Here is a 13846-nt window from a genome sequence, read left to right on the forward strand (position 1 = left end):
TTTGCATTTATCGCACAATGCTTAGTTTTCGCTTTTGTTTTTATTTTTAACCATTGTTAGATTCTATTTACTTAAGTTTTCTGTGGTACTCGCTTGAAGTTGAATGCCTGTGGTCTGGTGGCTGGGGCTTGCCGATTGGCGGTCACTTAAGCAACAGTCTCGTCGCACTTAAGTGCGCTCCTTAAGAACAAAAGCAATACACATTTGTGGCAGAGCGAAAGTCTAAAGTAGAAATGAAAGCGAAAAGTAAAAACAAACACAACAAAAGCAACAAAAGTAAAAGCTTTGAAATAATGCATAATGACTGAAAGAGAAAATAGGAGGAAATCTGCTTGTAGAGCAAGAGCAATTTTCTCATTCTCCTACGTCTCGTACTCGTAGCAACAAGAGCTGGCATTTGTTCTGCCACGAGTCGGCTATGTGGTATGCAATATATGGTGTGTATGTACATACATACAATACATTTAAATGTCTTTAGCTGCCTTCTTGCTGTATGATTATAAGCTCACACACAGATAAATAGTTAAGATACCCTTGAGAAATCTCTAATTTTAAATTTTCTTTTATTAAATTTGTTTAAATTTAAAATCTTAAGTTTGTTACCTAGCAATTACCCACTCGATTATGTTCTCAAATTCAAAATTGAAAGTGCATTAGCAAAATCCATTTTATGCTTCTCAGTTATCAAGCGTTTGTCCCTCATCGGACCTGCAAGCTGAACGCCATGTAAATTATTTATAAGTTTCGTTTATCAAAAGTGGATTTTACTGCTCAACTGCTTACTTCACTCAAAGTAGTATTTGCTGGTACGCATAGTATGTGCAATTCTATTCCAAGGATAATAGAATACAAGGTTTGGCCATCCGAAGCCCACTTGCGAGAGTGGCATCATAGTGTTTTGACAGAGAGACGCGCGAATAAAATGAAAACAAAATGTTTAAAGAATATATACAAACACTCACACGTACAATAAAATAACGCAATATTTAAATTCGCATTCACCGCTGTCACAACCCCTTTTACGTCAGCAGATTAGCTGATTCCTTCGAATTTGCTGAGACCCAGTTAACGGACTGATGTTGGCCACACCTTTGCTTTTCTCCACAGTGACTGTCATCTGTATTAAATCTGTTTCCAAACAGAACGAAATCTGAGCCGTATATCCAGAAGTGCATGAAGAAGAGATGAAGTTGTCGAAAATAAAGTCAGCTTTCTCAACACGAGAGATTAGAAGGTGGACTGCGGTGGAGAGTCTAGTAGTAGTAATATAGTATATTCCCAGCCTGGCTGGGAATTACACTAAATCATCCTCTTAATAGCCATGGCTATGTGCGGCTTATATGGTCATAGAGCATAGAGTCAATAGTAAGAGGTTAGAATACCTATTAGTAGTATTTGTCTTCTACCCTTTCCCTATTCTGCAACTAAATAAACTCGAGCTGCTTACTCTTTACTAATTGGAATTGGAATCATGTTTGATAGCCTATGATGTTCCTTATATCATATTTTGGTTACTAGCTAAATGGGAAGAAACGTTGCAATGTTGCAGGAATGCTCCCTCAGACTAGTCTCCAAAGAAATTCGGTTTCATATTCTAGGATTTCTAGAGAAATTAAAATACATAAGATAGATTGTGAACTTTGATCTAATACGAGTAATGGAGGAACGTGTGCAAGAGACCAACGAGAATAAAGCACTCTTAAACTAGAGAGATACTGGAGCTGATATCTAAATCACTGCAAGGAAAATGTTTAGCAGTGTCCGAACCATTTCTTCGTATGACATAGAATGTTGAAAAAAGGCATAGAATACTTAGGACAACGACTAAGGAAAGATTTAGGCTGTTACGGGAAGACGTAAGATCAGAAGGAATTATTTGATGAAGCGACATTTGTTGATGCCTCAGAAAAAGGCATCCCTATTCCTGAGTAATGGTATCTTTAGCCCCTAATTGACTTCTGGTTGGCACTTGGAACGGCCTGGGCAAATGAGCAACGAATACGTGCACACCTGTTCGATGCTCATTAGTCGAAAATGTTCGAGCGCAAGCTTGAATATATCGAGCTTTTTGGAGTAACTTGAGCAATATATAAATATATATAATTGGCGCGTACACCCTTTCTGGGTACTTGGCCGAGCTCCTCCTCCTATTTGTGGCGTGCGTCTTGATGTTGTTCCACAAATGGAGGGACCTACAGTCTCAAGCCGACTCCGAACGGCAGATATTTTTATGAGGAGCCTTTTCGTGGTAGGTTTGCCATTGCCTTCCGAGGGGCGACCGCTATTAGAAAAATGTTTTTCTTAATTTTGGTGTTTCACCGAGATTCGAACCTACGTTCTCTCTGTGAATTGCGAATCGTAGTGACGCACTAACCCATTCGGCTACGGCGGCCGATGAGAAATACTTTTGATAATTTTGACTTTTTTCTCAGCACTTCTTTTTTAGTTTCACAAATTATTTATACACAGCGCTAGCGTCTTTGGGAAATTAATACCAATTTTTGTTCAGCTGCTCAAATTGTTCAAAAGATCGAAAGTTTCGAACAAGCATTTGAGCATTTGAGTTCAACTCGTTCATGAGTTTCTAGCGAGTATCGAGTTGATCGCACTACTCGATACCTGGGTATCTACATAGAGCTTTACTTTGTACAGTGAAGTGTATCCTCCGCTTCGATAGTGATTTCATGGATTACTTGCTAAGCAGTAGAACTATTCGTCAACACAGGCGCTTCAGCTCGATAGCTTGAAATATCACCAGATTTAAGACAATCGCCATTTGAAACACCAGTTGATTCCAAGCAAGATCCTTAGTGCCAACGATACTCTGTTAAATTTAAAAACAGTTTGCCCAAAGTAATTTTGCAATATACCGACATTGGCTACAGAGTGATAAATTTTTCTGAAACGAAGATTTTTAAATTCGCAGTACTTCTTTTATGAAAGACGAAATGACAGACTTCGTTTGTTTTGAGGCAAGGATGTTAGATTACAATTCGGCTGTCGAGTTATAGAATATTTGACTGAGATAAAGAGAGAAGGAGAGAGGTGATTGAAATAAAAACACAGTGTGTAAAGTGAGGTTAATTGAATAAAATCAGTCCTCCAACCAGTCGCTGTTGATCTTTTCGTACAAGGTCTACAAAATCTCAGTTTTGCCGACCTTTGTTGTAAACAAAACGCTTTCACATCCTCTGCTATATCAGCCAATCAGCTGATACCTTCAAAATCACTGAGTGTCAGTTAACGATCTGATGGTGACGTACGGTGAGAAGACGTTTAGACGTGTGCGCCTTAACATACCATTATTCGGCCCTGAGCGAATTTGACTGAGATTGTGTTGGTAACATCAACACAAAAATCAACCAATGACACTTCGTTGCTGCCTGAATAACGTCTGATTGGACGAGTGTGTGATTACATGTGAAATGACCGTGCAGAATCCGGCTGAATCTCCCAAGTGACGGGGTAGCCGAAGTTCCATTCGCAATGTTGTTTTCATAAAAGTTACAGAGCAAACCCGGTAATTCTACCATCCTCGCTTGTTGGAAACTCCTTCTGTATTTTCCCCGCCATGGTTTTGAGGTTGGTTTGACTTGCAAATTAGCGCGAATAGATCCATGCTGCAGATGTATTTACAAATTGTTCAAATTTTTTTTTGAAAATACATACAAAATTATGGATCCACAGTTTTATTTGCAAATTTTGTTCAGTGATGAAGCACATTTTGTATAAAATCGCTCTGCTGATAAACAGATTTGTCGTTCGCACTGAGAGCAACGACATTCAAAACCTTTACTGCAGTACCATTGACATGTAAGGTCGCATACCTGTAGTTAGTTAACAGTTGACTTTGAAACCCACATCCGATGGGCTAAATTGGAAATACCGCACCCTGATTTACTCTAAATAGTAGGTCAGACCTGCATTCGCAGATAATGCCATGTGTGCGCCAGTAGCAATGCCATAAAATTATATGCCAAATAAAACCAATTTCATGGATGTTAAAAATATTTTTCTGTTTTTTTATATTCAAGCTTTTTGGCATCTAAAAAAGGCTATTCTTTACTTTGCAGATGGCTCGTCTTTTAGCAGTTCAAAGTTGTTTTTTATATTGGCAAACAGTTGGTGTGACAGACAGTTTTTCCGCATGTTTTCACAAGATTTCCTATATAGTGAAAATCTTGTCGCTTGTGACTTACTTCAGCTCATTGACGGTGAGCTTAAACTTTATAAACTACTATGATAGTCGGCATAGATTGCGGCATCACTTTTCTTGTGAATCCAGCAGAGTTGGAATGAGCAGAAATGCAATCGTTCAACTCAACGATGATAGATTACCAGATGTGGCCATCCGCTATCGTCCAAAGCAAAATTGGTGCTAATTAGGTGATTCTTTCAAATTCGCTGAGAGCCAGCGAAGCGTCTGATTTTAGTCACAATTTTATAAAGCTTTTCGCCCTTACATAATGGCTCATTTTACCACCTATTAATGTTAGACCCTCTGCCTTCGTCTGTTCGCATTTCATCATAGTTGGGCCTAGTATTCGCGCACAATTGAATATTCCTTTTATTTATTTTCTACATTCACCCATACATGGTGTGAGTAGCTTATGCATACATACATACATATAGGTTTTAGCGACAGACACCAGCTCACTGTGCTCATTCTGATAAGAATTCATCTGTTTCAACTCCCAATAAAACTGTTATACAATTCGCGTGATGCCAGATCACAGTCCTACAGGGCTACGTATTCTTACCCTCAATTTACCAGTGACAACGTAAAACATTTACATTCCTGCTTATATGTACATATGTATATATATATGTAGGTGTAGCATACAACAAACGTATAATTATGTATGTATGTGTATGTGTACGCCGCTAAAATTGTAAATTGTAAGCGACATAAAAGCGTTTGTGCTTACAACAAGGAAATAATGTGCCAAAAGTGCTGGCAAAGAAATTATCAAATTGCAGCAATGTGTAAATCACACAAAAACATAAACAACAACAAAAACTCATAATTTTTGTATTTTCGCTGTACATTTTGCTTATTTGTTTAGTGCTTCGTTTATTTTAAAGAACTATTTTTTCGGCATTTTTATACCAGCTTTTATTTATTATACCATTTTAATGCTTGTGTTTAAGGGTATTATAATCTATACTAATATTATAAAGAGGAAAACTTTGTTTGTTTGTTTGTTTGTTTGTTTGTAACGAATAGGCTCAAAAACTACTGGACCGATTTTAAAAATTCTTTCACCATTCGAAAACTACATTATCCAAGAGTAACATGGATTACATTTTATTTTGGAAAAAAATAGGGTTCCGTAAGATATTTGGATTTTTCCGACACAAACTGAAAAACATCTTATATATAAAATAAAGTCAACTTTTTGTGTGTGTTCGCTAACCGGCCGTGTCTGCACCGAATTAAACCAAACTTACACACATTGTTAAGAAGGTATTGAAGATGGTTTCCGTATAGTTTGGATACCTATTGGTGGATAGGGCTCGAGATATAGGTCAAAACGTGGACCCGGGTAACCTTCGGATGTGTATGTACAATATGGGTACCAAATGGAAGCTGTTGGTGAATACTTTAGTTCAGAGTATTTTTCATGCCGCTCCGTGACTAGGGTCTCGAGATAGAGACCAAAACGTGGACCCTAGAATGTGTTTGTACAATATGCATATCAAATTGAAGCTGTTGATGAATGCTTTAGTACAGAGTATTTTTCATGCCGCTCCATGACTGGGGTCTCGAGATATAGGTCAAAACGTGGACCCGGGTAACCTTCGGATGTGTATGTACAAAATGGATATCAAATGAAAGCTGTTGATAAGTGCTTTAATACGGGGTAATTTTCATACCTATTGATGACTAGGGTCTCGAAATATATGCCAAAACGTGGACCCGCCGTGTCTTTGCACCGAATTAAACCAAACTTACACACATTGTTAAGTAAGCATTGAAGATGGTTTCCGTATAGTTTGAATACCTATTGGTAGATAGGGTCTCGAGATATAGGTCAAAACGTGGAACCGGGTAACCTTCGGACGTGTATGTACAATATGGGTATCAAATGGAAGCTGCTGGTGAATACTTTAGTTCAGAGTATTTTTCATGCCGCTCTGTGACTAGGGTCTCGAGATAGAGACCAAAACGTGGACCCTAGAATGTGTTTGTACAATATGGATATCAAATTGAAGCTGTTGGTGAATGCCTTAGTACAGAGTATTTTTCATGCCGCTACGTGACTGGGGTCTCGAGATATAGGTCAAAACGTGGACCCGGGTAACCTTTGGTTGTGTATGTACAATATGGGTATCAAATGAAAGATGTTGATAAGTGCTTTAATACGGGGTAATTTTCATACCTATTGATGACTAGGGTCTCGAAATATATGCCAAAACGTGGACCCGCCGTGTCTTTGCACCGAATTAAACCAAACTTATGCACATTGTTAAGTAAGTATTGAAAATGGGTTTCGTAAAGTTTGGTTGTAATTCGGAGCAGTGGCAACGGGTACAGCGTTCTTTTGAGCCAGCCATAATGTCGCTTACTTTTTTAACTCTTGTGGCGGAACTGAACTGTCAAATTGACAGTGTGAGTTACAATGTGTCAATATTTCTTTCTGATTTGGATGCCATAAGGAAAAAACGTAAGTGCAACATGTAAAAATTGTTTGTGAATTTTTTTGGAGTGGATTTTGGAACAGTGAATAATTTCTTACGAAATTTGAGAATTTAATGTGAAATCCGAATGAAATTATGCGTTCGTGGAAAAAACAATTTTTTTCGTTTTTTTTTTTTTTTGAAAAATATAAATGGATAATGGTTAAAAAAGCTCCAATGCTTAATAAAACATATAAATTGAAACGAAAAATTCATGGATGATCATAGAAAAACAAAAAATATTGTTTATGCCAAAGCGCTTGAATAAAGAATAAAGAAATAAATAATATGAAAACCATATATTTTCTGTTCTAAACCATATCTATTCTATTTTAGTGTGCCCAGCGAAGGGGGCCGGGTTTGCTAGTATAATATATATGGAACCAAGAAAATTACAGGCATATATATACAAAAATACTCAGAATGATAAGAGGAGTCGATTTAACCATATCAACGTTAAATACCGAGGACGCCAGAAGGAAGCTAAACCATGTCATGTTAAGCACCGAATTTTGGCTTAGGGACCATGGCTTGGAACTCGCTGAGCATATGCCCGAAATCATCCTGATGGCTCGAATTCATCTGCCAGTCGAGGTCAGCATGCAACTAGATGACACGCTCCTAGTGCATCAAAAAGGGATGTGGTAGGACAGTCAACTTGATTGCAGGCTTACGTTCTGGGCCCGGCGCGCGACTACTGAACTATCGAAGATCACTAGAAGCAGACTATTGCCGAACATCGGTGGACCAACAAAGAGTAAAAGAAGGCTGATCATGGCGACCACAAAGGCAATACTCCTGTGCGGCAGCGAAATATAGGCAGATGCGCTAAACTGCAAAGCCAAGCGCAAAGCACTGGAGGCTGTACAATGAATAGCGGCACTCAGAGTTGCTTCAGCCTCAGGCGCAGCAGTTTTTGGGATTAGCGGGGAGATACCATCCACCTCACGGCCAGGGAATGATGGATGCGTGGGATTCCAGGAAAAAACATGTCACCACTACCGCTGTGGAATGGAGATGCAAAACCATGCGGCAGTGGCAAAGCCGATGGGCCACTGAATCGAGTGACAGATGGACGGCGAAGTTGATTCCTACAACAGGCTAATAAGCCCAAAGGAGCATCGGAGAAGTGGGCTTCCTCTCGGGCTACGGATACTTCCGAAAATATCCATACCGCATGGGTAAGGTAAGCGACCCCTGGTGTATATTCTGGGAAACACCGATCGATGACGCCAAATACACCTTCTTTAGTTGTGAGAGATGGCTCGTGGAAAGAGATGATCTGAGGAAGCAAGCCAATGTGATCGGAAAGATTATTGATAACGAGGATAACTGGAATGCTTGTAAAAGTTACGTTGAAAAAAGATATATCTCGATGCAGTACAACAAAGCGGAGCCTTACGGACAGATACATAACAAGACGAGCCTATAGCATGAAGCTGGTTACAATCATGGTGGACACAGACGTGGGCGAAAAGAACTGGTCCATTTCATGCAAGTCGTTCTGGGCTCTCCCGAAGTAATGCCCTCCCGGGAAGGAAGGCTCCCCAGAAGAGGAGAGGGGATTGTTTTAGTGGCCACTCCACTGGATGCAGTAGACGATGGTCGCTGTAAGTGCGAAGGCATTTCGAACCCTATCTCACCCGCAAAAAAAAACCTCTGTGAATAAAAAACTACATATTGAATTACAGCCATTGATGGGCTGTAAGTCCGGATTGTTCCGGTTAAGTAGAAATAATAATAATCATAGTTCTTTTACTTTTACTGACGTGATATCTCCATAATAAATTAAGCGAAATTACTCAAATTTGGTACAAATGATGAACCAAAAAATAAAATAGCATGCAAGTAAAATGTTTAGAAATGGACGTTGTCACTCATATTTTTGATTAAACGCGAGTATTTCGATAACGACTTAATACAACTCGCTCAAACTGGGTACACGTTTTCCTCCTCACCTCGTTTATAAATATTATTGACATCGAATAAAACTACGGCCACTTTTTATATGGTAGGAGTAAACTCCGGTCGGTCCGTCTGATATTCCAATCCATAGTTGACTCTCATTGTCTATGAGTTTCTTCTTCTTCTTAATTGGCGCGATAACCACTTACGCGATTTTGGCCGAGTTTAACAAAGGGCGCCAGTCGTTTCTTTCTCTTGCTGACCGGTGCCAATTGGACACCCCAAGTGAAGCCAAGTCCTTCTCCACCTGATCTTTAAAATGCAGAGGAGGCGTTCCTTTTCCTCTGCTACCACCAGCTGGTACCGCATCGAATACTTTCAAAGCCGGAGCGTTTGTATCCATTTGGACGACATGACCCAGCCAACGTAGCCGCTGGATCTTTACTCGCTGCGCTATGTCTATGTCGTCGTAAAGCTCATACAGCTCATCGTTCCATCGTCTGCGATATTCGCCGTTGCCAACATTCAAAGGTCCAAAGATCTTACGCAGAATCTTTCTCTCGAACACTCCAAGCGTCGCTTCATCGGATGTTGTCATCGTCCAAGCTTCTGCGCCATACGTTAGGACGGGCATGATGTGAGCCTTGTAGAGTGTTAGTTTTGTTCGTCGAGAGAGGACTTTACTGCTCATTTGCCTATTTAGTCCAAAGTAGCACTTGTTGGCAAGAGAGATTCTACGTTGGATTTCAAGGCGGGCATTGTTATCGGTGTTAATGCTGGTTCCCAAGTATACAAAGTCCTTTACAACCTCGAAATCATAACTGTCAACAGTGACGTGGGTGCCGATACGTGAGTGCGCCGACTGTTTGTTTGAAGACAGGAGGTATGTCGTTTTGTCCTCGTTCACCACCAGACCCATTCGCTTTGCCTCTTTATCCAGTTTGGAGAAGGCAGAACTAACAGCGCAGTTCTTAAGGCCGATGATGTCAATATCATTGGCATACGCCAGCAATCGTACGCTGTCTATGAGTTTATTTGATGCAAAAATTAACAGGCAGCCAAAATTAAGTTTTACTAAAATGTGCGCGTGTATGTAAAGTTTGTGACGGGCCGATTTCGGTCTTCCTTATTTGTTACATTTTATTTATTTTTTTTTTTTTTTAACCTTAAATTTCGATTTTTTGTTTTATTTTTTTTGGTTTTTTATGTGTTTAAATCAGATGTTCTATTTCCACACCCGTTTTTGTGGGCATTTATCTTTGCTACCCTAGTACTTATTATTTTATTTATATTCGTTTATTTTTGGTATCATTAGCACGGTTGAATTTGAAAATCCCTTGGCTACGTGAGGATTTTCTTGACAGGAGCTCTGTCATATTTTTGGGGATTGAAGCTCGTGATGACATACAGACATACGAGTACATATCTAAATACGACAATAAATGATACGTACGTAGTTTGCTATGCAAGTACGCGGTTGAGTTGCGATAGCAAAATGTCTTTTGCATTGTAAAATCTTACATGAGTGAATTGTTCCTTTTGCATAGAAAGCGATTGCTATCTGCATTTTATGTATAAGCTCATACATAGTTGTGAGCGCTTGTGTGCAGGAGCTCTATTTGGGTATGCGGTAAAAATATTGCGAATTTCTTGCAGAACATTTTGCTTACGACGATATAATTGTATATATGTATGTATGTATAAGTACATATATTTTGCTGTGGTTCCTAGATAGAGCATAGGGCCACAGGATGGAACTCAAAATATCGAAGTTTATATACAAATATATCACGAATCGGAGAAGAAGCTTGGAAAAACAACTAACTGCGGATGTATGATGTGTGTCTTTATTTTGCTTTAGAAGTCCCTTAAGAGTTTTATGCGGCCTCCGAACAATAAATGATTTTCATCAGAAGTTTGTTTAGCAGGAAAATTCTCGGAGCTTTGCCATTTCCTGCCAAGGGATGACTCCTATATCGCTTAGAAAAAACTTTTTCTATAATTTGATGGTTCGTGCTCATAGTGGATTTCAAGCCCATGACAACCGAATGGTGGTCAGCCACAAGCCTTCGTCCACTTGAGCGAATGCCATTTAAACGTTTTATAAGTAAAAGAAAGTAAGCAACAAAAACAAGGGATCGCACATGAAGTGTTCTGCATTCAAACTTTAGGAATTTGACTGTTGTGAAGGGAGAAATGCACAACTTATATCTTAGAACCTTTCAGAGAAGAAGACTGTTCAGCACTTTTTCTATAAATGTCTGCGATTTGTAGCTAGGGGATTAAGGTGACTGGATGTTCCTTTATTCGACAGCCTGGAGTAGTGCGATAACCTAAATTCCCTGAGTCTTCTACATTACACAAACAGCTTTTGCTGGCTGTAAATATCTGTCTGTTGGAGGTCTCATAATGGTATCAAAATAGCGCCTAGCGTTTCACCTACCTACCTACCTTGTTTATTGCGGGCTACAATCCAAAAGGTGTTCAATCAAAAAGACTCTCGTTTCTAGCTTATTACTGAGAAGGCTTATCACAGCCAGATTTCTTCCTTCGCATAGCTGTAAGTAGAGTTTTAGATTTAGGGGCTATTTGAAAGAGCTCAACGATGCGTTAATGCAATTAGCACATATTCAGTCGGCCGTTCGGTTCAGAAGCGTTCTTAGTAAACATTCTTGGTCGCGACCACCTTGGATCCTTAGCAGCACAAGATCCACTCAGATTTCTTCAGAGATCGGGTAGATTTAAAGAAAATTAAAAAGGGAACTCGAGTGCAGTATAATGGACTTAATGTTGTTTGAGTGCTGTACTTGCTAGTCTGTCCCGACAAAAAAAAAGAAAACATTCTTGGTATGTGAATTTGTGATTATTAAGAAGACCGGCTATATAAAATTTAAATTATTTTAATCATTAGACATTTGCGTAAAAAGTACTCCAATATCTACGCTCAAGGCAAAGCTGACGCTCCGTCACAGTAAATAAATCTATCCGATGGACTTGCAAACTCATGTGATTGCCAGTGATGTCAATTTGAATCGTTAACAAATGACAATTTTATGCGCATAATCTAGACTAAGGCGAGTGTAGTGTCGCCAAACGTCGCCAAAAAGGCATTGAGTGTCTAGCCGAGCTGATTTTTTTTTTGTTTTGTTTCCTTATTCATTCCACTCGCCAGCACAGGGCCTCGACAAGACTCAGTCTTGCGTTAATCTATTTGATTTCTGACAGGGTAGGTGATTCGCCTGCCGCTACCAGTCCTAAGTAGTGGGAATGCCCACCTGTCGTTGCTTAGGAACAACGCCTGCTTACTGCTTGGAGCGCCATCTGTGTGTCACATTTTTCTGGCAGAAGGGTCACACAGGTGGTTGAAGACTTCGCTAAATTTATCTTTATCTTTTTTTTGCTTGTCTTAGCAGCCACAATGCAAGTAATGCGCTGTCTTTTTGTGCTTGAGTAAGGATTGTAAGGATAAGGTTGTTGGGGTTGAGGAATGAATTATTATTATTTTTTTTGTTTTGTTTTATGAGAAATTAGGAAAGTAGGTAAGTTTGGAAAAGTGCGAGGACCGTGCTTTACGTGGGACTCGAACCCACAACGTTTGGGATGGCAGGCTAGTGCTGGGCTGATAGATGGCAATAATAATTTTTCCAATGGAATTCATTAAATTGAAAATTATGGAAATAAATGTCAAAAATGTTCAAAACGTGATATGCGATTTTTAAAATTATTTAAGAAAAACTTATTTGTTTGCTTGTACATACATATATACACTTTGTTTTAAATGTTAGTTCAAGTATTGTTAGTTAAAAATGGCTGCTTAATAAAATTTTGAACTTTTATTTTATGCTTAAAAAAAAGAACTAGCACGCCTAGGAAGCACGCAAGTTCGAAACCTCGCGCACGAAGCACCAAATCATACAAAATGTTTTTTCTAATAGCAATCTCGTCAGGTAATGGCAAGCCTCTAAGTGTATTTCTGTCATGAAAAAGCTCTTCATAAAAAACTATCTGTCATTCGGAGGTGGTATAAAAAAATTGTAGGTCCCTCCGTTTATGGAAGAACATCCAGAATCACACCACAAATAAGAGGAGATGAGGAGGAGCACGGCCAAACAATCAGAAAGGGTGTAAACGCCAATTATATATCTACTTATACATATAGTATAGTACATATACATAGACTTTTAGTGCCACTTCAATGACCATGAAAATTTTCTTTTTTTTGCGAATAATTTAAGAAAAAAAACATTTTATATAAGATTCAAAAATTATAAATTTCCATTGGGAGCGTATAATATAACTTTTATTCACAAAGAAAGTGTTAAACTTCTCCCAAAAAAATATTGCAAATATGCGCAAATATTTTTACGATGTTTCGTGTAAAATGTCGCAACGGGTTAAATACAATACAAAGTTTTTGGCATATAAATTAAGCTCTTAAAAAGAAAAGGAGTACATAAAATATTTAATATTGCAGCCGAATATCTTCGCTTGCCACAATTTTACATATTCGCATTAGCTACAAGCTTGCTAAGTGCAACAATAAATCTAAAGCATCCATATCCTTCCCATGCCACTTTGTTGCAGCTTGGTTGGATCAACTCGGTCATTTGTTTTGTGCCAAAGTTTCAGTTTCGTAGATTTTTGTCATATTATCGCAACAAAACTTTAGCTTCTATTCAAAAAAGTGCTGCAGCAGCAATGGCACTAACAACCACCCCTACATCGTATCGACTTAAGTTTGTTGGAGAACTTGAATATTTTGTCACTACTGCCTTTTTTGCGCCACTTTCCCATTTCAGATAGCTGGCAGTGAGGGAGTTGGGGAAGTCGCGGCAACCGGGAAGCAAGTTAAACATTGAGTGGCAACGACATGTCGAACTTTCACGCAGTTGTTAAAATAGAAATTTATAAATTTATATATGTAAGAGCTGATGCCTAAACATACTCTGCAGCGCAAACCTAAACTTGTTAGTGAAAAATGTGTCTGTTCCAGAACTGGTGCGACTGGTGCCAATTGCGAGTTATTTGGTACTCATTTCGCAAGCGGCAAATAGCGTCATAGCCGAAAAGTAAACTCAAACAGGCGCGCTTCTGACACATTACGACTGTGATTTTGTTGTTGTGTGATGACTGCGGCCTCCGATGCGGTAGGCTGATGTCATTTTCGATTTGTAATGTAATTTTGGCTTTGTAATTTATTAATTAATTTAATACTGAAGAACAGTCAATACACCTTTTAATGCAAGTCTCATCTCACGAC

At 38.9% G+C, this 13846-nt stretch overlaps 1 protein-coding gene across 1 annotated transcript in view; it reads right to left on the minus strand.

The window, feature by feature from the left end:
- Nucleotides 1-13215, minus strand: part of LOC128855181 (sodium/calcium exchanger 1-like) — a 125691-nt gene extending 112476 nt beyond the window's left edge. The window contains exon 1 of the mRNA XM_054089885.1: nucleotides 13212-13215. The gene's annotated coding sequence lies outside the window, so the exon portion shown is untranslated. The remainder of the gene's footprint in view (nucleotides 1-13211) is intronic.
- Between the last annotated feature and the right edge of the window lie 631 nt (nucleotides 13216-13846).

Source organism: Anastrepha ludens, chromosome 2 (genome assembly GCF_028408465.1).
Source record: "Anastrepha ludens isolate Willacy chromosome 2, idAnaLude1.1, whole genome shotgun sequence".
Lineage (NCBI taxonomy): Eukaryota > Metazoa > Arthropoda > Insecta > Diptera > Tephritidae > Anastrepha > Anastrepha ludens.